General features: G+C 43.8%; 2 long non-coding RNA genes across 2 annotated transcripts in view; both read right to left on the bottom strand.

Moving 5' to 3' along the window:
* LOC131836116 (uncharacterized) overlaps window positions 1-14,176 on the bottom strand; it is a 42,095-nt gene extending 27,919 nt beyond the window's left edge. The window contains exon 1 of the long non-coding RNA XR_009355518.1: window positions 14,090-14,176. This is a non-coding gene — a long non-coding RNA (uncharacterized LOC131836116). The remainder of the gene's footprint in view (window positions 1-14,089) is intronic.
* A 10,421-nt stretch (window positions 14,177-24,597) lies between these two features.
* LOC131835313 (uncharacterized) lies at window positions 24,598-26,938 on the bottom strand. Its single transcript, XR_009355127.1, has 3 exons — window positions 26,582-26,938; window positions 24,872-24,947; window positions 24,598-24,778 (listed from the first exon to the last, which is right to left on the bottom strand). It is a non-coding gene; the product is annotated as an uncharacterized LOC131835313 (long non-coding RNA).
* Between the last annotated feature and the right edge of the window lie 720 nt (window positions 26,939-27,658).

The following is a 27,658-nucleotide window of genomic DNA, read 5'->3' as shown; positions in this document are numbered from 1 at the left end:
AAAGAAGGAAATCTTGTCATTTGCAACAACATGAATGGACCTTGAAGATATTACGCTAAGCAAAATAAGCCAGAAAGGAAGACAAAAACTGGATCATCTCACTTATATATGGGATCTAAAATAACAAACTCACAGAAATAGAAAACAGATTGGTGGTTGCCAGAGCCAGTGGGTAGGGAGTGAGGGAAATGGAGAAAGGGGGGTCAAAAGGCACAAACATCCAGTTATAACGTAAATAAGTAAGGTACAGCATGGCGACTACAGTTAACAATACTGTGTCATTTATTTGAAAGTTGTTCAGAGAAGAAATCTTTAAAAGTTCTCATCACACACATAAAAAAGTTGTAACAATGTGAAGTGATGGGTGTTAACTAAACATGGTAATCATTACACAATATATATATCTATATCAAATCATTACATTGTATACTTTAAACATAATACCATGTTATATATCAATTCTATATCAATAAAACTGGAAAAAATAGAATTCTAATCTGGCTCCTGCTTAAAATCCCACAATGACTTCCATGACTCTTTGCATGACCGCCAATGTCCTAGGTGCTCAGGGCCTATCTTCTTCAGCCCTGTCTCACCTCCCACATGTTGTCTCTCAAGCCCAACAAATTCCTTTTAGTATCAGCTATCACAAACACGTAGATCAAAAATAATTGTACCAATCTAATACTTTTTACAGATCCACTGTAGAAAGTAAAACTGAAAAATGTTTTAACCCATTGGGGAGGAAGATTCTATGACTTAAATTCATAACCCTGCTTTTGCCTACTTCCCTAGACTTAGGAAATCTGTTCATTGCATCCCACCCAATAATGGTGTTAGAAATAGTTGGAGGTACTGTGATCAATTCCATATTTATCAGAGCAGAAAATGCATTAAAGTGCTAACCGTGCTAAAGTTTTACAATGATGGAAAAAATAATGACAGATCATTATGTATTGACATGGAAAGATTTTATGCTTTTAAGCAAAAAACTACAAATTGCCGAATTATTTTTCAGTGATCTCAAAGTGCCCAGCATAGAGTAGGTCATCAAAGAATACTTACTGAATTGAAAGAATATGATCCCAGTCTGTTTAAAAGAAAAAAATATTACAACCTAACACACTCAGAAATAAGTCCTTATATTTCCATCTGCCTAAAAAACGTTGTTCTAGGGGCGCCTGGGTGGCTCAGTGGGTTAAAGCCTCTGCCTTCGGCTCAGGTCATGATCCCAGGGTGCTGGGATCGAGCCCCGCATCAGGCTCTCTGCTTAGCAGGGAGCCTGCTTCCCTTTCTCTCTCTCTGCCTGCCTCTCTGCCTACTTATGATCTCTGTCTGTCAAATAAATAAATAAAATCTTAAAAAAAAAATAAAGTTGTTCTAAGGACAGGGCCACTGTCAACGGTGTTTATCCCTTGGTCTGGGAAGCTTTAACTTTCCTCGGCTCTGGTCTACACAGCCCCCGTGATGGGAGCGGAGGTCGCAGTGGCCAGCCCGGGCATACACATCACACAGCTCACGGGAATCGTTGTTGCTGGAATCTTCCGTTCTGCTCTCTCGGTGGGAAAGAACAGGGAAGCCCAGCCACTCCCAACCACTGCTCAAAGTAACTTCAGGTGAAAAAAGCTCAGGACAAGACAATTATTTAGGATGCTGTTTTATTTATACCTAAGGAGAGACACCAGAGTATGAACCCCCAGGAGCCTGGGTCTTGGGTGGGCCAGACATTGTGGGTGGGTGGCTTTTAAGGTTTGGCGAACATATGCCCTAAGCAGGGGTCATGCTCCAGTAGCTGAATCTGGGTCTCAGGTCTCTATGCTCAAAGTTCAGGGAGAGACAAGGAGCAGGCAGGTCAGCCTGGATGACCATGTGAAATCCCAGTGGCACTAGGGTGAGGTCAGAGGAACATTTGGGTGTAGGTTAGAGGTCACTGGAGAGCAGGAGGGTTGGTTACAGGGGCCTGAAAAGGCGGGGCGGGCCTTTGGTGGTGGCTTTGAAATATTCAGGAGGAATTTGTCTAAATTTGGAGACATAAGGGAATTGAGACTTGTAGAAGAAGGGTCACAGTTCATTTCCTATCTGCCAGGATGGTGTTTGTCTTAGTCTGCTCAGGCTGCTTTCACAAATTACAACAGGCTGGGCAGCTTAAACAACAGGTATCTCTCCTAGGTTTGGAGGCTGGGCAGTCTAAGATCAGGTTGTCCATATGGCTGGGGTCTTGGTGAGGGTCCTAGTCCTGCCTTGTGAGTAGTTACCTTCTTGCCGTGTCCTCACCTGGTGGTGGTGGCTAGGGGAAGGTGAGCACATTCTGGTCTCTCTGTCTTCTCACAAAGACATGAATTTGACCATGAGGGTCCTCATCTTCATGACCTCATCCCAGCCCAATTGCCTGGCCAAGGCCCCACCTCCAAATACCATCCCATCATGGGATTAGGGCTTCCATACATGAATTTGAAGGGGCACACAAACAGCCAGTCCACAAGAAGGGTTGTGTGAGTGCAGGGCAGCTGTCCTGCCTGCTTACAAACTCCAGGCCAAAGCAAAAAGCATGCTGGGGCCACAGGTAAGGGTGAAGAGATAGAGGTCAACTCCAATTCCATCCGGGCACTCAGAGGCAAGGCAGAGCCTAAGGGTTTCCCTACCATGCTCCATGGGATCAAGGCCCTTCAGAAGGTGAGGCCTAGAGGTAACCATTAGCAAGGCAAGACCTTGGCAGGGGACAGCCAGAGGGACCTCTCAGGACTTTAGGTCAGGATTGTAAGGGGGCTGGAAATCTGGAAGCCTGGGGGGGGGGGTAGATCTCAGACTTAACAAGCCAAGACTTAACTTGTAAAGCCCATCAAAACTCTACTTGCGGGCACCTGGGTGGCTCAGTTGGTTAAGCAGCTGCCTTCGGCTCAGGTCATGATCCCAGCGTCCTGGGATGGAGTCCCACATGGGGCTCCTTGCTCGGCAGGGAGCCTGCTTCTCCCTCTGCCTCTGCCTGCCATTCTGCCTGCCTGTGCTCGCTCTCTCTCCCTCTCTCTCTCTCTGATAAATAAATAAAATCTTTTAAAAAAAATTAAAGAAAAACCTCTACTTGCACATATGTTATCGCATTAGATTCTTAGAACAATACAGACAGAACCATTTACTAATTTATTGATTATAAATCCTTATGGTCTTTTTAAGTTTTTAATGAAAACCCATTTTTTTTTTAAGATTTTATTTATTTATCAGAGAGAGAGAGGGGGAGAGAGCGAGCACAGGCAGACAGAATGGCAGGCAGAGGCAGAGGGAGAAGCAGGCTCCCTGCTGAGCAAGGAGCCCGATGTGGGACTCGATCCCAGGACGCTGGGATCATGACCTGAGCCGAAGGCAGCTGCTTAACCAACTGAGCCACCCAGGCATCCCTGAAAACCCATTTCTAATATTCATTATGATAATCAGTAAAGTGCCTGAGACAGAGAAGTTACAGAGATGCCTGAAGCTCTTGTAATAGCCACCTCTTGAGTGTGGACTTATTTATTTTTTCTTTTAAAGATTTTATTTATTTATTTGACAGACAGAGATCACAAGTAGGCAGAGGCAGGCAGAGAGAGAGAGGGGAAGCAGGCTCCCCCTGAGCAAGAGAGCCTGATGTGGGGCTGGATCCCAGGACCCTGACATCATGACCTGAGCTGAAGGCAGAGGCTTTTTTTTTTTTTTTTTTAAGATTATTTATTTATTTATTTATTTGATAGAGAGAGATCACAAGTAGGCAGAAGGCAGGCAGAGAGAGAAAGAGGAGGAAGCAGGCTCTCCGCTGAGCAGAGAGCCCAACTCAGGACTCCATCCCAGAACCCTGAGATCATGACTTGAGCTGAAGGCAGAGGCTTTAATCCACTGAGCCACCCAGGCGCCCCAAGTGTGGACTTATTTTTTAATCAACTTTATTGAGGTATGATGTACATATACCAAAATGTACTCATTTTAAGTATATTAATTTAAAGGTACATCAGGTACATTAAAAGCAGTTTGATGAATATTTCCATACAACAACTACTCCAGTGAAGAAGGATGGAATGTCTCCATCACCTCAGAAAATTCCCCCAAACCTTTTTGCAGTTGGTCCTCCCTCCCCCTTTGTCCCCAGAAAACTACTGACCTGCTGTAATGGTAGTTTAGTTGTGATTGTTCCAGAATTTCATATAAATGAATTCATCCATTATGTACTCTTTTGTGTCTGGCTTCTTCATTTGGCATACAGTTTTTTTTTTTAAGATTTTTTTATTTATTAATTTGACAGAGAAATCACAAGTAGATGGAGAGGCAGGCAGAGAGAGAGAGAGGGAAGCAGGCTCCCCGCTGAGCAGAGAGCCGGATGCGGGACTCCATCCCAGGACCCTGAGATCACGACCCAAGCCGAAGGCAGCGGCTTAACCCACCAAGCCACCCAGGTGCCCTGGCATACAGTTTTTAAGATTCATGCATATTGTGTGTATCAGTAATTTGTTCCTTTAAATTATTTTTTAAAAGATTTTATTTATTTATTTGACAGGCAGAGATCACAAGGAGGCAGAGAGGCAGGCAGAGGGGAGGAGGAAGCAGGCTCCCTGCTGAGCAGAGAGCCAGATGCGGGGCTCAATCCCAGGACCCTGGGATCATGATCTGAGCTAAAGGCAGAGGCTTTAACCCACTGAGCCACCAAGGCACCCCTGTTTCTTTAAATTATTGACTTATCTTTAATTTGTATTGACTGTGTTGCAATTTATTTACCTATTCTCCAGTCAATGGATATTGTGTTGTTTCTGATTTTTTTTTAAGATTCTATTTATTTATTTGACAGAGAGACAGTGAGAGAAGGAACACAAGCAGGGGGAGTGGGAGAGGGAGAAGTAGGCATCCTGCTAAGTGGGAGCCTGACGTGAGGCTTGATCCCAGGACCCTGGGATCAAGACCCAAGCCGAAGGCAGATGTTTAATGACTGAGTCACCCAGGTGCCCCTGGGTTGTTTCTGATTTTTGCTTATTACAAATAAAACTGCTATAAACATTCAAGCACAAATCTTTCTGTGGATATACATTTTCCTTTTTCTTGGGTAAATAGCACAGAGTGGAATTTCTGTTATGTTATGTATGCTGACTTTATAAAGAACTACAGATCTGGGGAGGCTGGCTGGCTCAGTCGGAGGAACACGAGATTCTTGATCTCCAAGTTGTGAGTTCGAGCCCCCTGCTGAGTGTAGAGATTACTTAAAATCTTTAAAAAAAATTTTTTTAAACATTTTATTTACTTGAAAGAGAAAGCAAAGAGAGAGAGGGAGAGAAAGAGCACAAGCAGGGGAAAGGGGCAGAGGAAGAGGGAGAAGCAGATTCCTTGCTGACAGGAAACCTGACATGGGACTCGATTCCACAAGCCCAGGACCTTGACCTGAGCTGAAGGCAGACATTTAACTAACTGAGCCACCTAGGCACCCCTACTTAAAATCTTTTTAGGAAGGAAGGCAGGCAGGCAGGCTAATCTGTTTTCCAAAGCAGTTGTGCCATTTAATACTACTACCAGCAGTGAAAGAGAGTTTATTTGCTTCATATCTTCACCAGTACCTGTTATTGTCAGTCTTTGAAGTTTTAGCCATGCTGGTGGGTGTGTATCTTATCATGGTCTTTTTTTTTTTTTTTAAGATTTTATTTATTTATTTGACAGAGAGAGTGAGAGAGCACAAGCCAGGGGAACAGCAGAGGGAGAGGGAGAAGCAGGCTCCCCATTAAGCAGGAAGACCAATGTGGGGCTCAATCCCAGGACCCCAGGATTACGACTTGAGCTGAAGGCAGATGCTTAACCATCTGAGCCATGCAGGTGCTCCTATCACTGTCTATCATATTAATTTGCATGTTTGCTAATGGCTAATGATATTGGGCATATCTACATTTGTTTACTAGCCATTTTTATTTATCTTCTTTTTTAAAGATTTCATTTATTTCTTTGCAAGAGAGAGCGAAAAATAGAGCTTGCATGAGCCGGGGAGGGGGGGACAAGGGAGGGGCAGAAGGAGAGGGACATGCAGATTCCCTGCTGAGTGGGGGACCCAACATGGGTGACCCTAAAAGCCTGGGATTATGACCTGAGCTAAAGTCAGATGCTTAACTGATTGAGCCACCCAGGTATCCCTATATATCTTCTTTAATGAAGTATCTGTTCAAATCTTGTCTTTTTTTTTTTAATTTTTATTTATTTATCAGAGAGAGAAGGTGCGCACACACAAGCAAGCAGAGTGGCAGGCAGAGGCAGAGAGAGAAGCAGGCTCCCCGCTGAGCAAGTAGCCTGATGTGGGACTCAATCCCAGGACCCTGGGATCAGGACCTGAGCTGAAGGCAGCGGCTTAACCCACTGAGCCACCCAGGCATCCCCTTTTGTCTATTTTTTAAAAAGATTTTATTTATTTGACAGAGATCACAAGTAGGTGGAGAGGCAGGCAGAGAGAAAGGGGGAAGCAGGCTCCCTGCTGAGGCCAGGACTCTGAGATCATGACCCAAACCGAAGGCGAGGCTTAACCCACTGAGCCACCCAGGTGGCCTCTTTTGTCTATTTGTATACTATATTTAAAAAAATTCACCCAGTAATTTTTTACTGAAGTGATTGAAGTAATCATGACTGTTTCCTTTTTTTACAAGTAAGGAAAGTAAGTTCCGAGGAGAAGCCTTACCCAAGCTTTCTTAAAGAAGAAAACCAGCATTTGTGGTAGCAATCCCAAGTTCTTCTTCCCAACTGTTCTGCACAGGGAGGGTCTGATATCCTCAAGCTATGCCAAGTGACACCCATATACTTAGGAGGCTTTACTCAAGGTACCTAAATATTTGAAACTGATCTAGAACCAACTGATATTTTAGCTTCCTGCCTAGTAAAAATAAAATAAAAAATCAGACATTCACTTAATTAATAGATGACATCCTATGTTCATGGATGAAAAGACTTAATATGGTTAAGATGCCAATGCTCCTCAAATCAATCTATAGATTCAACATAACCAACATCAAAATCCCAGCTGAATTTTTTTAATAGAAATTGAAAGGCTGATTCTGAGATTCATATGGAAATTCTGGGGTCCCAGTGTTGCCAAAACAATCTTGAAAAATAACAAAGTTGGAGGACTCATGCTTTATGATTTCAAAACCTACTATAAAATTCATAGTAATCAAGACAGAGTGGTGCTAGCATAAGGATAGACATCGAGTAATAGATAGAATTAAGAATCCAGAAGTAGGGGCACCTGGGTAGCTCAGTGGGTTAAAGCCTCTGACTTCGGCTCAGGTCATGATCCCAGGATCTTGGGATTGAGCCCCGCATCAGGCTCTCTGCTCCGCAGGGAGCCTGCTTCCCCCCCCCCCCTCTCTTACTGCCTCTCTGCCTACTTGTGTTCTCTGTCAAATAAATAAATAAAATCTTAAAAAAAAAAAAAGAATCCAGAAGTAAACCTTTACATTTATAATCAGTTGATTTTCAGCAAGGGTGCCAAGACAACTCACTAAGGAAAGAACAACCTTTTCAACAAATGTCACTGGGACAACTGGGTTACAAAGGATGAAGTGGACTCCCACCTCACACCTTAAACACTATATATTTCTTGTAAGAAATACAGGAAGAAATCTCTGACCTTGTTGTGGACAAAACACAGAAGAACAGAAGAACAGAAGAACACAGAAGATAAACTGAACTTCATCAAAATTAAAAACTTTTGCACTTTGGGATCCTGGAGTCCTGGGTTGGAGCCCTGCATCGGGCTCCCTGCTCAGTGGGGAGTCTGCTTCTCCAGCTCCTTCTATTGCTCTACTCCGTCTCTCTGTTAAATAAATAAATAAAATCTTAAAAAAAAAAAAGCCTAATACTTAAAAAAAGAAAAACAGCACTATCAGGAAAGTAAAAAGACAGTCTAGAGAATGAGATAAAATCATTGTATATCAGAAGTCTGATAAGTGGCTTGTATCTAATATATATAAAGAACTCTTACATTCCAGTATTAAAATGACAAATAATCCAACTAAAGAATTAGCTAAGGATCTGAACAGGCGTTTCACCAAAGATATGCAAATGGCCCCTAGCCATCACAGAAATGCAAATCAAACCACAATGAAATACCACTTCACCCTAGTAGAATGACTATGAACAAAAAGACAGATAACAACAAGTGCTTGGCTTAATAGCCAAAAGGTGTAAACAACCCAAATATTCATCAATTAACAGTCAAGTAAAATTTCATACTATGGAATATTATTTGGCAATAAAAAGGACTTAATTACTGGTTATGTGACTACATGGATGAATCTTTTTTTTTTTTTAAAAGAACTTTATTTATTTATTTGACAGAGAGAGAGAGAGAGCACAAGTAAGGGAAGCAGCAAAGGGAGAGGGAGAAGTAGACTCCCCATTGAGTAAGGAGCCTGATGCAGGGATTGATCCCAGGACCCAGAGATCATGACCTGAGCCAAAGGCAGATACTTAACTGACTGAGCCACCAAGGTGCCCCAACATGGATGAATCTTGAAAACATGTCAAGTCAGTCACTAAAGAACATATGTTATATGATTCCATTTATATGAAATGTCTGGAGCAGGTAAAATTATAGAGACAGCAGATTAGCGCTTGCTGAGATCTTGGGGAGGGAATGTGGGGGAAATGGGGACTGAGTGCTAATGGAGACAGCAGTATAATGAGTGCTAAAATTGATTGTGATGGTTGCAGAACTCCGTGAAGGTACTAAAAACATTCATTTTTATACTTTAAGCCACTAGATGAATTATAAAAAAACATTGTGCAAATGTCCACTTTTATAAATTATTAGACACTTTCTTAATTGGGAAACAATTTTATAAATACAGCTACATTACTGTTTTGTAGATAAAGCACTTTTTTTTTTTAGAAGCCCACAGAGCACAACACAAAAGGATACCATTATTCATATTGGTTAAGTTATTTGCTGAAATTATATCTCTATGGTGCATTGATCCTGCTTCAAAGGAAGGTATAGCAAGAATTTCCAATATGATGATGAACAATGTGTGGACTGAAAAGCAGAAGAAAATACCGATAGAATTGGATATGAAGTAAATATTATGTTTTCTTCAACGTTCTATCCATATTGTTTTGAAATAAAAGAACATGTTCTAAATATTAACACACACTCACATGAACAAGAAAAGTGACACAATCCGTAAAACATGCAGAATACATCCTTAACACATTCCCGATCTCTCTCTCTCTCAATCTGGCGGCTCTGCCACATCCAGAAACAACTAGACAACTGTTTGCGGTGGAAGGCTTCTCCGCCCAGTATCCCCAAGGAAAGGAACGTTTCCCACTTGCCATCTTCAGGGCTGGCACTGTTTGCACACCTAACCTAGGTTCAGAGAGGGTAGGAGCCCCTGTATACACCAGGATGTCTTCCCCCACCCCCCAGGGAGTGCTTCTGTGTTTTCATGGTAAGAGGGGAATGGAGGTGGGGGGTGGCAGAAGACACTATGTGGGCCCCCCTTTCCCAGGACCCCTCAGCGAGCAGCACTGCCACCTTGTGGCCGGGGACGGTACCACATCTGGTTGAGGCCCTGAGGACCCCCAGTAGGGCTCGGTCATACTAGGCAGAAGAAAACATTCCGGTAATTCAGTAACGTTCTTTCAAACATAATTTTTATTGTCCTTTCTTAATATAGAAGTAACTCATGCTCGCTCAATAAATTTTAGAAAGTTGAAATAAGAGAAAATAAAAACTGTCAGCCCAACCAGGAAAGATAACAAAGGTTGGGCACTTGGATGTATATTTTCCTAGTCTTTTTTTTTTTTTTTAAACAAAAGTAGGATTAGACAGTACATACTATTTTTTCCATAAGCTAATATACTGTGCCAGTATCCTTCCACTTGTTAAACATTGTTCTGCAATTTTTTTTTTAAATTAAGGAAAAATAATGGGCTCCTATACACAAGTCATCCAGCCTCAACAATTGTCAGCACCTGGTTGATCTCACAACATTTTCAATGCCCATGCCATATTCCTTTCTTTAGGTGGTTGGGCCATAGTTTATTTAACCAGCAATAAAGAGTTGCGCATTTAAATTATATGCAATTTCTTCACTAACGTATTGTTACACTGGGATGACTGAATCTGTTGCTGAATCTTTACAGAAGTGCATGGTTATTTTCTTGGATAAATACTCAAGTTAAAACTGATATGAACTTTGTAGGATGTCTCATATATTATCCAGATACTTTCCAGTTAGGCTGAATTAGGAGCCTTTTGAAATATAAAAAAAATGGAGAAACTTCTCCACATGTAACAGTGAGGAAAAACTAGTAGAGAAAACTTACAATAATAAAAAAATACTGTAAATTCAGCAACACTTCATTTTTTTTTAAGACTTATTTTGTTTTAGAGAGAAAGCATGAGCGGGGCGAGGGGCAGAGGGAGAGGGAAACAAGCAGACTCCCTACTGGGTGTGGAACCCTATGCAGTGCTCAATCCCAGAAGCCTGAGATCATGACCTGAGCCGAAATCAAGAGTCAGATGCTCAACCCAATGAGCCACCTGGGCACACCATAAATTCAGGAACAGTTTAAAGGGAGTTTTATTTTTATTAATCACAATTACAACTATATATTTTTCCTTCCAATCTTTGATTTTCAAAAATCCAATATCACAGAGAAGTTTAAAAGAATAGTACTATGAGGGTGCCTGGGTGGCTCAGTGGGTTAAAGCCTCTGCCTTCGGCTCAGGTCATGATCTCAGGGTTCTAGGATCAAGTCCCAGATCGAGTCCCGCATCAAGCTCTCTGCTCAGCAGAGAGCTTGCTTCCCCCCCTCCCCCGCCCCCTTCCTGCCTCTCTGCCTACTTGTGATCTCTGTCTGTCAAAATAAAAAAAATAGTACTATGAGCATCCCTACTCTCTCTCAAACTTTAACAATTTTGAACATTTTGCAACTTTGCTCTTTCTCTCTCTCTCTCTCTATATATATATATATGCATGAGTTTCTGCTGAACCTTTTTTTAAGGTTTCACTTATTTATTTTAAAGATTTTATTTATTCATTTGAGGGAGAGAGACAGAGGACGAACTGTGGGTGGAGAGAAAGCATGAGCTGGGGAGAGGCAGAGGGAGAAGCAGAAGCAGAACCTCCTCCCCCTCCCACTGAGCAGGAAGACCTCTGTAAAGTTTTATCCCAGGACCAGGAGGTCACATGATCTGAGCTGAAGGCAGACACTTAACCATCTGAGCCACCCAGGTGCCCCTTTAAGTTTTATTTATTTAAGGGGCACCTGGGTGGCTCAGTTGGTTAAGCGATTGCCTTTGGCTCAGGTCATGATCCTGGAGTCCCCAGATCGAGTCCCACATCAGGCTCCCTGCTCTGCAGGGAGTCAGCTTCTCCCACTGACTTCTCTCCTCTCATGCTCTCTCTTTCTTAAATAAATAAATAAAATCGTTTAAAAAATACTTCTTTAAGTTTTATTTATTTAAGCAATCTCTACACCCAACGCGGGGTCTGAACTCACAACACTGAGATCAAGAGTTGCATGTTCTTCCAACTGAGCCATCCGGTGTCCCTTGCTGAACCTTTTGAAAGTAAACTGCAATCATCATGCCCCTTTACCCTTAAACACATTAGCATACATCTCCTAAAATAAAGGTATTCCCTTACATAACTATAAAACCAACAATAATTCCATAGTATCATCTAATATTAGTCTATATGAAGATTTCCCCAATTGTCCCTAATTACAGTATTTTTTTAAAAAAATCAGGTACGATCCAAGCTCATGAATTGTTGCATTGTTTAATCCAGATTAGTCTCTTCTTTCTTTTTCCAAGACATTGTCCTTTTGAAGATTGCGGGCCAGCTTTCTTTTTTTTTTTTAAGGTTTTATTTATTTTTTTATGAGACAAAGAGAGAGAAAGAGCACAAGCAGGTGGAGCAGTAGACAGAGTGCAAGGGAGAAGGAGGCTCCCCACTGAGCAGAGAGCCCAATGTGGGACTTGATCCCACGACCCAGGGACCACGACCTAAGGAAGACACTTAACCAACTGAGCCACCCAGGCGCCCCAGGCCAGCTTTCTTACAGAATGTTCCACATTTTGGATGTAGTGATTACTTCCTCATTGTGTTGTTCAGCCTGTTCCTCTGTCCCCTGTGTTTTCAGCAAATCTGAAGTTAGGTTCAGAGACCTTCTATAAAAGAGGTGTGCCATACTTGATCATATTATTTATTGGTCCTGCTTGTAAACCATTCTTTCCTCTGAGGTACATGGCCTATATAGTACTCAAGTATTTGTTAGATAAAGAATTTGCTTGCATCCTTGTGCAGTGATTTTTAAGAGCCAGTGTATGGATCACTGTTGATTTCTTGTTTTGTTTGTTTTTAATATTTTTAAAAATTTATTTATTTGACAGAGAGAGAGAGACAGACAGAAAAAGAGCATAAGCAGGGGGAGCAGCAGAGGGAGAGGGAGAAGCAGGCTTTCCCCTGAGCAGGAAGCCCGACATAGGGCTTGATCCCAGGACCTGAGCTGAAGGCAGATGCTTAACTGAGCCACACAGGTGCCCCGATCACTGCCAATTTGAAGATATTTTCAACAGACATGAGCAAACGAGGAAAACAGGGACTATGGAATGAGTTTTCCAAAAAGCCAATTTTATTTCATTTCAAAGACTTGTTAATTCACCTGACAAATTACTTACCAATTCCAAAGGGAAAAATAGTAATTTAACAGTGGAGAAACACAGTCACCACCATTCTCACCAAGTGATCAAAATTAACATTTCTCAAAATAGGACAAACCAATGTCATGTGCCTCTTGATGTGATATACTGAGAAAGGACACATCACTTCTGTGGTATTCTTGGCAAAAATGCACTGCCTGAATAAGATCATGAGGAAACATCAGTCAAACTCCAACTGAGGGATATTCTACATAATAACTGGCCTGTACTTAAAATTTTAAAAAGTCAATGTCATAAAAGACAAAGAAAAACTGAGGAATTGTTCCAGATTGAAGGAGACTAAAAAGACATGACAGCTAAATGCAGTATGTGATCCTAGACAGGATCCTGGACCAGAGAAAACAATAGCTCTTAGGAGGTGGAGGAGGAGGAGAAGGAAGAAGAGAAAGAAGGGGGAGGGGGAGAGGAATGGAGAAGTAGAGAAGAGGGAAGAGGAGGAAAGGAGGGAGCAGGGGAGGAGGAGGAGGGAGCTGCTGCAGCAGGGGGAGGGGGACATTATTGGGACACCTGACAAAATCTGAAGAAGGTACATAGATTCAATAATAGTACTGTATCAAAGATATTAAATTTCCTGATTTTGACAATAGTACTGTAGTGTTTCAGGTTAAGAGAAGCCATATGTGGGCGCCTGGGTGGCTCAGTGGGTTAAAGCTTCTACTTTTGGCTTAGGTCATGATCCCAGGGTCCCGAAATGGAGCCCCACATTGGGCTCTCTGCTTAGCAGGGAGCCTGCTTCCTCCTCTCTCTGCCTGCCTCTCTGCCTACTTGTGATCTCTGTCAAAAAAAAAAAAGAGATGCCATATGTGCAACTTACTTTTAAATAGTTTAGGTAATAAATTTATTTGTATAGAGACTACTTTCTCTCTCTCTCTCTGTGTGTGTGTGTGTGTGTGTGTGTGTAGAGAGAGAGACAGAGAGAGAATAAACCAAATACGGCAAAATGTTAGTACTTTGGAAATATGAGGGAAGGGCATATAGGAGTTCATTGTACTATTCCTGCAATGTTTTTATGTTTGCAAACATTTCAAAACAAAAGCTTTTTATTTTATTTTATTTTTTTTTATTTTATTTATTTTTTAAAGATTTTTATTTATTTATTTGACAGAGAGAAATCACAAGTAGGCAGAGAGAGAGAGAGGAGGAAGCAGGCTCCCTGCTGAGCAGAGAGCCCGATGCGGGACTCGATCCCAGGACCCCGAGATCATGACCTGAGCCGAAGGCAGCGGCCCAACCCACTGAGCCACCCAGGCGCCCAAAACAAAAGCTTTTTAAAAAGCAAAATCTGTTTGTAATTTATCACTGTCATTCCCATATTATTAGAATTAAATTTCGTTTATAAATGAAATGATGTTGATAGTAGATGGTACTTACTGTCAGTGAGCTTCTTGGCAAAGTAAAAAGTTAGCCAGCCCCTGGTGGGACTCTACTCCAGTCCTTTTTCCCAGTGCAAAAAATCTGGAAATAGGAGAGGCACTGTTTTAGTGTGTTTTCCTGAAAGGATGGACTCCTGTCTTCATCCAGAGACAGGACAGTGTGTCCTTACTATTAGGCCAAGAACAGCTTTGTGGTGGCCTTATGGGGCATGAAGGACCTGCATCCCCATATCTTCTTGGGCACCCATCTATATAGCATACAACGTGAGTGCCCCTGGAAAGGGGAGTCCCCCCCTCTCTTGGCATGTGACTGGCTGAGGTGTCCTGGGGTGCACCAGAGCTGATCATAGGGACGGAGTTGACATCTCTGTCTCTTTCTGGAGATAGCAATCACAGAGTGAGAAAATCATGGCAAGTGATAAAAGTGGGCTCTTAATTAAGCCCCTGGCTACATGGGGCTTGAGTCTTGATGGCAGGGTTGGGATTTAGATAAGCCAGGGGAAAGGGTGATGATCTTCCTTTCTGGGGGTCCCTTAATACACTCAGTAGGTGCTCAGAAAGTGGCAATATTGTCATCATAAACTCCAGAAAATAGGAGCAGCCAAAACTCTGAAGATTTGACCAGCTCTTGCTTCCTATATCAGTTTTTGGTGGGAATATTTAGCTGACCAAATAGAACCCGGGGTGTGCCAGACTGAAGAATGAGGCAAGCTCCCCTCCTTCTCCGTTATCCCAGGAGAGCCTTGGAGGATGCAGGGTGCACAGAAGCAGGCGAGATTAAGAAATGGAGCTCCATCCCTTTGGGCAGAAAAAGCAGGAACTTGAATCTGCTCTGTGAACCCTAGGAGGGCTGCTGGACAGGGTGAGAAGTTTCTGCCAGGTGTCTGGATTCCACTGACAGCTCTGTGAGCACAAGTGAGGGTACAGGCTGGGGGTGGGACCCAGAGCAGGGGAGAAGCTGGAGTCTTAAGTGGGAAGAGGAGCAGGTCAGGCAAACTTCATCAGGCCGGGTCAGGAGAAGCTGCTTCTGTGCTGGACTGGGGCAGTTATTCCAGATTCAAGGCTGGGGTCCTGAGTCAGGGACCATGATGACAGTGGGGAAGGGCAGTGTTTGGAGTCCCTATTAAGGATGGACAGGGGAGGGGCGCCTGGGTGGCTCAGTGGGTTAAGCCGCTGCCTCTGGCTCAGGTCATGATCTCAGGGTCCTGGGATCGAGTCCCACATCGGGCTCTCTGCTCAGCAGGGAGCCTGCTTCCCTCTCTCTCTCTCTGCCTGCCTCTCTGCCTACTTGTGATCTCTGTCTGTCAAATAAACAAATAAAATCTTTAAAAAAAAAAAAAAAAAGATGGACAGGGGAGACTTGGGGGAATAGGGAGCCAGAAATAGCCACAAGGTCCTGAAGACAGGGAAACAGGGATGAGATGGGGGTGGGGTTGAGCACCAGGCTTACTGCTGAAGGAGCTAAGCGAGCTTCACCTGTGGTGAGGGTCAAGCCTCAGGGGCGGGGCTGAGTAAAGGCCTGGGGGAGACTGGGTCACTGGGGAAGACAGGGTGATGGCTGGGGAGGGGGGGTGGTAGGGGAGGACAAAGACAGGAGTGCAACCCTAAGTCCCTACAGATGGGCACTCAGTAGGTGTGAGTGTCAGAGGCGGGAGAGTTCAAGTCTAGCCTCAAAACAGGTTCAGGGAACAGAGGGCCAGAGATGTGGTCATGAGAGGTCAGGAACTCCTGACTTCCCCGGGGATGGGGGTGGGCTGCCTGCCTGGCCTTGCCTGCAGAAGGAATTGGCTCTTGTCCACTGCTGCATCACCAGCGGAGGGCACGGAGGCTGCGACGCGGTTTCACATATGCCTGTCCCAATCCAAGCGACCTCAGGAGCGCCGTCTGCGACGTAAAAAGTTCCGTCCCGACCAGGCAAAGCACAGGCCCCGGGGTGGCACATGCTCGCGGCCCGGGGCAGTTACTCTGCCCGCGGCTTCCACGCCTCCCGGCCGGCTGCCGGGGCCACGCGGGCGCCCAGTCTCCGCCTAGTCGGCGGCGGCGGCGGAACCCGCTGCGCGAGATCCGCGCTGCCGCCGTCCGCACGTTCCCGCCAGCTCAGCGCCAGGGGGCGGCGCTGCGAGCGAACCGAGCCGAGACCTTGACCCCGGCCCGGCCCTAGGGGATTGAGCACCGGGCTCGGGAGCAGTCCCTGCGCGCTCTCTGGCTCGCTCGGTGGGAAGTCCGGCCGGCCGGCGGGCAGCAACCCAGAGTCTCCCGAGCCCAGGGCCTCAGGGAGGACAGCTCGCAGAGCACAGGGTCCCGTCACCGGCTCGGGTTGCGGGGCCCGGGGGGCCGGATCCTGGGAGGGCGGGGGCGAGAGTGGCTGCGGGGCGCGACAACTGAGAGGCCGCTAGGTGCTCACTGAGCGCCTAGTGACCCGCACGAAGCTGAAGTGGAGGGTGGGAGGGAATCATTTGCGCCCCAGAGAGGGAGGTTTTGCTGGTCCCCAGGCATCCCAACTAGTGAGGCAAACTAGAGCCCACCCCGGCCACGTCCCTACTCCCCGCGCCCATTGCCGGGCGCAGAGGCTCCGTTGTTGTCATAGAAACACTTGCTCTGGAGCTCGGAGCTCTGACCTCAGCCCACCGCTTTGCAACTCGGCAGGCTCTTCCGCCAGCCGCGTACATACGACGTAAAATGTCTGTCATTTCTTAAGCACGTACCCTGCACTCAGGACTGTGCCCGACACCCGGATAACCCAGGTTGGGGTACTTGCAATCGACCTTCCCTCCCTGTGCCACCCCTGAAGCAGGATTTAGCAATTCCTCTCACTTCTCCAAAAAATCCACATTTTTTTAAAAAAATTTTTATTTTTTGAAGGCTTATAGAGGAAACGAAGAAAAGAGGGGATTTTTATACATACAGCGGGGTGCAGTATTTCATTCCACTAGACATCTCTTGCCTTATTCGCCCTTTTGGGTATTTCTCATCCACGCTTTTTCCGAGAGGCCTCTGAATCTCGCCCGGTCTCAAGCACGCCCTCCCAGACTTTCCTCTGGGCTTTTGAATCTCTCCTCCTTTCCCACGCGGAGAACAGCAGCTGGGGCCTGTCTTCCCGTTACTGCTCTTGAGAAGTCATGCTCAACAAAGACCCTCTCATGAGCAGCGTTCCCCTTCCACAGAGATCAACAGTAGTTTTATTTCTGAAACACGTGGTTTCCTTCGTACAATTGCCCTACAAATTCACACAGGATAGGTATTATTCCCATTTTACAGATGAGGAAACGGAGGTTTAGGGAGATTAAGTAACATCCCCAATATCACATGTGATAAGGACTGAACCAGTTTTTAAACCGAGGTGGTCAAGCTCTTTCTCCTGCCCCAAACAGCCTCACAGAGCAGGCAGTTTAAACAGCTACATCTGAAGTGATGTCTTCTGGCACATCTATGAGCATTCATCACAGAACTGTTCTGTGTGTGATGTCCCTTGCCTCATTCTGTGCTTCTTTGGTATTTGGACTCCAAGCACCATTTCTCAGATATAGAAATCATGCTAGAAAGTTAAAATGGATGACTTAGTTACCCATATTTCTGTCATTATTAGCAGATACACTTGTAGCAGAGGTACATAGTCTTGCTTAATCCTCACAACTCACTAAGAGATTAGGGCCTCGGTAAAGCAATTCCTTCTCACCCAATGTGAACTCCTCTATGGAAAATTCTGACATATGGTATTTTAAAATATAAGTCCCTGTGTTGGGATGCCTGGGTGGCTCAGTGGGTTAAGCTGCTGCCTTTGGTTTGGGTCATGATCTCGGGGTCCTAGGATCGACTCCCGCATTGGGCTCTCTGCTCAGCAGGGAACCTCTTGCCCCTCTCTCTCTGCCTGCCTCTCTGCCTACTTGTGATCTCTCTCTATGTCAAATAAATAAATAAATAAATAAAATCTTTAAAATATATATATAAGTCCTGGTGTCACAGATTTCAGATTAATTATAAATACTACAGAAAACTGCTATATGAATACTACATGTTCATACTATAAATACAACATAAATACTTACATGATAAGATCTAATGTGTCAGGTGCTGCCCTAAACACTTTACATAGTCACTCATTTGGTTATTACTAACAATCTTATAAGGTACTATTATTTTTTCAATTGTCGTTTCTTTCAAAGATATTTTAAAATTGAAGTTTCATTTATAGAAAATAAAACAAAATTTTAAGTACAATTCGTTGAGTTTTGACAAATGAAGATACTCACATAACCTTGATTTCAATCAAGATACAGACATTTCGGGGTGCCTGGGTGGCTCAGTGGGTTAAGCTGCTGCCTTCAGCTCAGGTCATGATCTCGGGGTCCTGGGATCGAGCCCTGCATTGGGCTCTCTGCTCAGCGGGGAGCCTGCTTCCTTCTCTCTTTCTCTGCCTGCCTCTCTGCCTGCTTGTGATCTCTCTCTGTCAAACAAATAAATAAAATCTTAAAAAAAAAAAAAGATACAGACATTTCCATCACTCCAGAAAGTTCCCTCTGCCCTTCTCAGTCCATACCATCCAAAGAAACCATGGTTCTGATTTCTTATACCATAGGCTAGCTTGTTTTTTCCAGACTTTCATATAAATGGAATAGTCTGGCTTTTTTTTTTTTTTTTATTTAAGATTTTATGTATTTATTTGGCAGAGAGAGACACAGTGAGAGGGAACACAAGTAGGGGCAGTGGGACAGGGAAAAGTAGGCTTCCCACTGAGCAGGGAACCTGACCCGGGTCTCAAACCTAGGACCCTGGAATCCTGACCTGAACCCAAGGCAGACGCTTAAGGACTGAGTCGCTCAGGCACCCCCACAGTCTGGCTTATTTAACATAATCTTTTTGAGATCTATTTAAGTTCATGCTTAAGCACATATGTAACATTAGTAGTTTGTTCCTTTTATTGCCCAGTAGTATTCTATTGTAGGAATACATCACAGTGTGTTTTTAGTTTACTTGTTGATGGACATTTGAGTTGTTTCTAGTCTTTGGCTATTACGAATTAAGCTGCTTATAAACATTTGTAGGCAAGTGTTTCAGTGAACAAAGATTTTAGTTTCTCTTGGGGAAATACATACACTGAGTAGTGTATATTTAACTGTATAGGACACTACCAAATAGTTTTCTAAAGGTAGTAGTATATTAAAGTAGTATACAAAAGAGGAAACTGAGGCCCAGCCAGGTTCATTTATTGCCCCCAAATAACTTGTGCAAGCATGTGTGTTCTGGAGTCTTCTCTCTCCTTGGATAGAGAGAGGTGGGAAGAAAGAGGGTGTGAAACCCACAGGGAGCTAGCCTTGAGCAGCGCTCTGTGTCCTGGAGGAGGGGCCATGTGCAGTCAGGGCCAGGCCCCTGGGCTCCAGCCTTTGGTGTAGCAGATCACACCCCCTGGCCCGCCACTGTTCCCGCAGACGACCCCAGCAGAAAGCAGCGGGTGGGCTGGGCGGTAAACTGTCCTTTCTACCCGGGCTCTGGTGAAACTCGAGGTAGAGTAGAGCGCTTGGCCCAGGATGATTCTCTGCGGACAGGTTTCCACCTCTTGGAGGGGATCCGGGAGCCCCCTCCGGGCTTAGCGGGAGTCTTTCAGACTTGGCTGCCCCAGATGCCCGCCGGCCGGCCGCCTGCCAAAGCAAGCAGCAAGCACAGCACGCGCTGGGCTCTTCCGTCTTTTTGTCTCTTCTCCACTAAGTGATATTTCAGGAGGCAGCTCACAAGGAGAAGTGAGATCACATTTGTATCATAAGATCAAGCATTTCGGTTGAATTATCCTTTGGCTGGAAAGACACCAACTCACGGATTCTAACAATAGAGTTGTTGACATTGAAACAGGAGTGGAGGAAAGAGATTTTTTATAGAGAGGAAATCGATTTTTAAATGCTGGCATTTGATACAGACAGCCATTTGAACCAGATAATACCATCCAACATACAATAGGTAATTGACTAAATAGAAAGCAAACACATTTTCATCAATGAGAGGGCAACTGTCTTTTTATTTAAAATCTGAAGATACACTCTCAGGAGGCCCAATTTACCTGGCAGCTTTCTATCTTCCTTGTCCTTTCACACTAATATTTTGATTTCTTTGAAAGGAAGAAGCAAAAGCACATAGGAAGTGCTCTTGATGAGAAGAGATTAAAGTCTAAGAGGCATAATCAATCTACAAGTTGTGCTTAGACCCCTACTGGGTACTCAGGTTAGACAATGGGGAGGCTCCAGAAGAGGTGAGGACTGGTCATTTTGCTAGGGAGCCAAGACTTGGGCAGAAGAAGCACTCAGGGAGCCATAAAGGAAGATCTCGACCATACAATTATGGCACTCACCATGAAAATTCACATGTCCCAAGACCATCATCATCCTACCAAAGCTGCAAAGTTCTCTGAGACTTGTTACTTTTTTAAAATTTAACTTATTGAAGGATGCCTGGGTGGCTCAATCGGTTAAGCGGCTGCCTTAGGGTTACGATCCCAGCGTGCTGGGATAGAGTCCCACATCAGGCCCCTTGCTCCACAGGGAGTCTGCTTCTCCCTCTGCCTCTGCCTGTACTCTCTCTAGCTCTCTGACAAATAAATAAATAAAATCTTAAAAAAATTTTTTTAACTTATTGACTAGGCAATATATTACCAAGGTTCAAACATTAGGAGATGTTAGGAACATTTTCACAAAGGTCTCCTGCCTATGCCAACTCTTAGCTACTGGTTTTCCCCCACCCCTCCTCCACTGTTATTAGTCTGATCTCAGAGTTTCTTTATGTGCTAATAAGCACATAGAAATAATTTCCCCTCTCTTGCACAAAAAGTAGCATACTGCTCACTGTTTTATATCTTGCTTTTTTCCCCTAAACCTATCTTGAAGATCTTTCCATGTCAGCATTCAGAGAGCTTCCTTGTTAAAAAAAAAAAAAGAAAGAAAGAAAAGAAAATTGTTGTGGCGCCTGGGTAACTCAGTCAGTTGGGAGTCTGGCTGTTGGTTTTGGCTTAGGTTGTGATCTCAGGGTTGTGGGATCAAGCCCCACGTCAGGCTCTGCTTGTCCCACTCCCTCCCACGTTGCCCCCCTCCCAACATGTGTGCTCTCTCTCTTTCTCTAAAATAAATAAAAAGATAAAATCTTAAAAAAAATTTTTTTTTTCTTCTTTCTGATGCCTGGGTGGCTTAGTCAGTTAAGTGTCTGCCTTTGACTCAGGTCATGATCCCAGGGTCCTGGGATGAGTCCCTCATTGAGTTTCCTGCTCAGTGGGGAGTCTACATCTCCCTCTGCCTTTCCTCGCACTGGAGCTCTCTGTCTTTCTCAATCTCTGGTAAAAATAAATAAATAAATAATCTTAAATTAAAAAATAAAAAAATGTTTTTCTCACAGTGTGATAGTGTTTCACTGTATGAACGAGCCATAAATTAATTATCCATTCTTCTTATCTATGGACATTTAGGTTGTTTCCTGTATTTTTGCTATCACAAACAATAATGCAATGAATGACCTGGTGTATGTGTCACTTTGCCCCTAAGTTATATCCTTGAGATGAATTCCTTGAAGTGGGATCGCCGGGGGCAAAGGTAAGTGCATTTTCGGTTTTGAGAGATATTGTCAAATTGCTTTCTGCAGAAATTGTCCCACGTTACCCTCTGTGTTTCCCCACACCTTCACCTCCACAGTGTCCTAGCAAAGGTTTAGAGTTTTGCCAAACTCTTACTGAAAAATGTTCTCAGTGCCATTTTAACTTATACTTATGAACAAGGTTGAGCATCTTTTCATATAGAAGGACTTTTGCATTCCTTTTCTATGTATGGTCTTTTTTATCCTTTGCTTATTTTTCTACTGGATTATGAGTGGGTTTTGTTTCTTGTTTTTGTTTCCTTTCTTTTTAAAAAAAATTTTTTTTAAGATTTTATTTATTTACTGAGATCACAAGTAGGCAGAGAGGCAGGCAGAGAGAAAAGGGAAAGCAGGCTCCCCGCCGAGCAGAGAGCTCCATGCGGGGCTCCATCCCAGGATCCTGAGGTCATGACCTGAGCCAAAGGCAGAGGCTTAACCACTGAGCCACCCGTCACCCCTAGTTTTTGTTTTATTTTTAAAAGCCCTTGGTGTAACAGGGATATTACATCCTGTTTAGTTATTCAAGTTGCAAATATTTCCACACCTTTTGACTTTGCTTATAGTATTTTTGCTGTGCAGGAGTGTTTTCTTTCTAACCTGGCTAAATATATCAGTGTGTGTGTGTGTGTGTGTGTGTGTATGCTGGTATGAAATGATCTTCCCACTTGAAGGGAGGAGCTTGTTAAAACAGCAGGACCCATTATATATATTTTTATAGGACTATTTTTCAAGTTTATTTATTTAAATAATCACCACACCTAACATGGGGCTTGAACTCATGACTCTGTGATCAAGAGTTGTATACTCCACCCACTGAACCAGCCAGGTGTCCTTTTATAAGACTGTATGCAAGCATTTATTGCATAATGCTAATCCCCTCCCTTGCTCCACATAGAACATAAGATAAATAAGCCTAATATGATCAAAAGTGACTGCCCCTTTCAACAGAAAGCTGTCCATAGCCAGCTATTTTTAGATATTTTTACTTACTATGTACTAATCACATAAAGAGCAGAGATTTAATTCCTTGACCAGATTCAGAAATGAAGACATGGGAAAATCTCAATTTAGGGTATCTTTTTATAGACTGTACCCTTTCATATCAAAGGAAGAAGTATCCATGAAGGGAACTGATGCTCTAATATATATAAGATTATTAAAATGAATATTTTAGGTTTTTTAAAAAGATTTTTATTTATTTATTTGACAGACAGAGATCGCAAGCAGGCAAAGAGCCAGGCAGAAAGTGGGGGGGGGAGCAGGCTCCTTGCTTAGCAGAGAGCCCGATGCGGGGCTCAATCCCAGGACCCCGAGATCATGACCTGGGCTGAAGGCAGAGGCTTAACACACTGAGCCACCCAGGCACCCCAGAATATTTTAGTTTTTTAAAAGATTTTATTTATTTATTTGACAGAGATCACAATAGGCAGAGAGGCAGGCAGAGAGAGGGGGAAGCAGGCTCCCTGCTGAGCAGAGAGCCCGATGCAGGGCTTGATCCAGGACCCTGGGATCATGACCTGAGCAGAAGGCAGAGGTTTTAACCCACTGAGCCACCCAGGCACCGCTAAATGAATATTTTAGAACAGAATACTCAGGTAAGCCACAATCATAGCAAACTCTGGGTCCACCTCCATCCATCAAAAATCAATACATATGGGTACTTGGGTGGCTCAGTGGGTTAAGCCGCTGCCTTCGGCTCAGGTCATGATCTCAGAGTCCTGGGATCGAGTCCCGCATCGGGCTCTCTGCTCAGCAGGGAGCCTGCTTCCCTCTCTCTCTCTCTGCCTGCCTCTCTGTCTACTTGTGATCTCTCTCTGTTAAATAAATAAATAAAATCTTTATAAGGAAATCAATACATATTTCGCAGGTGCCTGTTGTGGCAAGGCACTGCCAAGCACCATGGGGAATATAAAGAAATTGAAGGGTCATTGTTCATATTTACCCTTTGTTATTCAATGTAATTTTGCACATAATTATATGACAATTTAGGTATTAAGTCATCTTTCCAAGGTGTCTGTCTGGCAAGTCATCCAGAAACTTTGCCCAGGAGAGAACAAATATGAGTAACTCTGTGATTTTTGTTACTAAAATTAAAAAAGGGAAACAGTTGATACTTCACTTCTCTTTCACTGGTTTCAAGGGTGATAAGGAGGCCAGATGGCAGCCTCCCTCAAACTGATGTAACTTTAATTCTCTCTGCATTGGCCCCCTTCATGGAGCGAGTAGAGGTGTATGGCGTTCGTCTTACCCCTCCCTCCTTCATCCTCCCAAGCTGAATTCATTACATCTTGAGGGTATACTTTTATGACCATTGCCTTTGGGGCAATAGTGTAGTGTCCCTATAAACCAGGAGTAATTAAACAATCTATTTGTTATTTCTCTTGTTTTATGCATTTGAAGTGGTTAGTTAATGCGTTTAGGGGCAGCGACGACGGGTAATATTGAATGGGGAAGTCTCAAAATACATTGATATTTTTGCATTCATCCTTATGGAAATAATTTTCATGTATGAGGTTGTAGAGATGGAGAAGTCTCTACCACCCTTCATGCTCATTTTCCGTAGTACAATGGACTTCTAGAAAGGGCTTCCCATTTGGGAACTGTATTTCTAGCCCCCCTTATATCTGGGAGGGACCATGTGCTAAACTCGCATTGGTGGAATATAACAGAAGTTAACCGTGCACCACTTTCAAGCCAGGTTTAAGAAATGTAGGTGCCGGGCAACCCTCTCAGGCCCCCTCTCTCTTCGGGAGCTTTGTACTATCACTTTGCTATCATTCAATAAACCTTGCTTTGCTGCCCACCAGAAAAAAAAGAAAAAGAAAAAGAAAAAAGAAATGTAGGTGCTTTCTCTAAGTGCTCTCTTTGCTGACCGGCTACAGAGGATAACAAAGTCCTAGGAGATGGTGGGGCAGTGCAATGGGGATGGAAGGAATGCCCTGGGCCTGAGTCACCAGAGGAAGAATAAGATACTCACCGAGCAGAAACACCAGCATTGGACTCTTATGAGGGAGAAATGAACTTCCGTGGTGGTAAACTTCTGAAATGTTGATGTTTGGGCATTACAGCAGCTAGCATTACCCTAAAACATAAATCCTTTCATTATAGGGGGCTTCTTTCCTGGAATATTACTTTGATGTGGGATGTAGACCAGTTGTTGATCTGGGCTACGTACCTTTGTCTCCTCTGTCCTTATGAAGGTTATAACTACGCTCATTCTTCTGTCTTCAGCCGTGTTCTCAGTTAGTGACCTGAATGAACAATGGAAGGTCTAAAATGAAATTTGCAGGGCACCTGGGTGGCTCAGTGGCTTAGCCTCTGCCTCCAACTCGGGTCATGATCTCAGGGTCCTGGGACCGAGTCCCGCATCCGGCTCTCTGCTCGGCAGGGAGCCTGTTTCCTCCTCTCTCTCTCTCTCTCTGCCTGCCTCTCTGCCTACTTGTGATCTCTCTCTGTCAAATAAATAAATAAATAAATAAAATCTTTAAAAATAAAATAAAATAAAATGAAATTTGCAGACAAACACAAAACTGAAAGGGATTGCATGATGATGCTGAGTGAGAGAAGCAGGAGTCAAAATTATCTAGACTGGAATGATGGGTTAAAAGGAACAGGACGAAACTTACGCACTTATGGAAAGGATAAGCTTTCATAGTCAGTGGTTTGAAACAACTGCAGTGATTTCTACATTATGATGAATTGGGCTTAGGCAATGTTTGATAAGCAGGGAAAGAAAAAAAAGGGATCATTTTTACCAGGTGTCAGGGAAAAGTGATTTTTGTGCTCCATGAGATGCGGTTTATTCTCCAGCTACCCGAATAAAGAATCTGGGTCAGAATGTTTTGAATTGTCATCCATACCCACTTTGAGGGGGTTCACTTCCCTCCACCTGGAAGACCTTGTTTATTTGAAAAACAAGACACGAATCAGAAAGGCTAGATTCAGAAAGATTAAAACCTACAGCTTGTTTTTTTTAAGTGCCAGCTATATGCCAAGAAAATAAATAAATATCTAAAACCTACAGCGTTTAAAATTCATTAAAACTCACATTTAGAGAAAAATGGGGACTCATCGTGTGTCAGACTGTCTGGGTGCTGACCTCCGCAGTGAAATGGAATATGGTTCTGTGTGAAATCACCATAACAAGAATCACGCATCTTTATAGCTCTGTGGAGTAGAGCAGTCCAACAGAAATATAATGTGGGTCATATATACAATTTTAATTTTCTCTTGGGCACATTTAGAAAAAATAGAGAACCAGGTGAAATTAATTCTAGTACTATATGTAACTTAACCTCATAAATTATCATTGCAACATATATCCTACATGCAGAATTATTAATGAGATTCCTTGCATTCTTTTTTTTTTTCCCATGATAAGTTTTCAAAATCCAGTGTCTGGCAGGCCATCTCAATTCAGACTTGCCACATTGCAAATATTCAGGAGCCACAAGTGGCTAGTGGCTGGTGGATTGGCACAGTTTTAGTGAGGGACTTTGTCTCCTCTAATCCTCTGCTGTTAGGTATTATTATTCACATTTTACAGACAATAAGACATTTGCAGAAGTGAAGCAGTTACTCTAAGGCCCACAGCCATAACGGAAGAATCAGGGCTCGAACCCAGCTCTCCCAATGGGCAGTGTATCCCAGTGTTAAGTGGGCTGGCATGGAGTCACATGGGACTGGCTTCAAATCCTGACTCTGTCAACTACTCAACTGTGTTACCTTTGGCACATTATTTTTTTTTTAAATTCTGACACGTGGTTTCATTATCTGAAAAATAGTGATAATAAGAACCCTCACAGGCTATTGCAGGATTAAATGGAACAATGTGTTCAAAGCGCTCAGCACAGCACTCAGCCGTGGCAAGTAGCGTGGTCATTACCTTAACATGCCTGGTGCTCTTTCCATCTTCTCCACGTGGCTTCCCGGGAGCTGTTTCCATTCAGCAAGGCTTCATTCATTTACTAAGCAGCAGTGAACTGGATGGTGGTTCTGACTCCCAATGGGCTTCATCCCTCAACATCACAGCTGCTTTGTTGTCCGTTTTTGTTCAAAGATATTGTTGCCAACTTCCAACAGCGCAGGGTGTGATGACTTTACAAACCACAAAGCAAACCAGAAACGTTTGATGCCAACTTGCATCTCATTTTGAGACCCCCCCCACCACCAAAGAGCAACTTCATGGCTATGGGGATCATGGGAACACCTGTCACTTGGTTCTGGGGCTGTCCACCCCTTCTTCAAGCCCTCTGCAATCCACACAGCCGAAGGGAGGAGGTAGAATGTCCCCAAGCAGGAGCTGGGTGTTCTCGCAGCCTCCTCCCTGCCTGGCACTGATATGCTCACTTATCTGCAGTGTTGTACATGACCCCTTCCCCCAGAGTCAGGTTTAAATGCCCGCAAGCCAGTAACAACGCCTTTTTTTACCACCCTGAATAAAATACTTTAATAAAATATGGGGTTGGAGTCTCAAACCCACAAGCAGAGATACTGCGGTGCTCACAGATGCCGTGAGTGCTGGTCCGTGACTGGCCCCCAAGCGTTGGATTCACCAACACCGAGCAATGGGTTTGCTGAAGACAGGCTCTCAAGAGCTTGACATATAATGAAGAGAATCATAGTTCACTCACTCACTCAACGAACACCTATTGAGTCCCTACCTTGGACCAGGCGTTGTCAGGGGTGTTGGGGAAGCCATGGTGGGCAAAAGACAAAATTACCACCTTCCATATCCTTCTCTTCTGGAGGGAGATGTAGCTATAAATCGAATATAGGATTACAAACTCTAGTAAGAGCTGCAGAGGAGAGGGAGCAAACCTCCGAGAGATCTGATCTGGTCTGTGGGTCAGAGGAGAGTTAGACCACAGGATAGCATCCAGGGAAATGAGCTCATGTCCCACTCATAAGCCAGACTGCTCAGGATTTGGCATGGACTTGAGAGAGCTAGGCTTGGAGATGA

The sequence above is a fragment of the Mustela lutreola genome, chromosome 7 (genome assembly GCF_030435805.1).
Source record: "Mustela lutreola isolate mMusLut2 chromosome 7, mMusLut2.pri, whole genome shotgun sequence".
NCBI classification, from domain to species: Eukaryota; Metazoa; Chordata; class Mammalia; order Carnivora; family Mustelidae; genus Mustela; species Mustela lutreola.
Note: the sequence above shows the minus strand (reverse complement) of the source record. Positions and strands in the feature narration are given on the sequence as shown.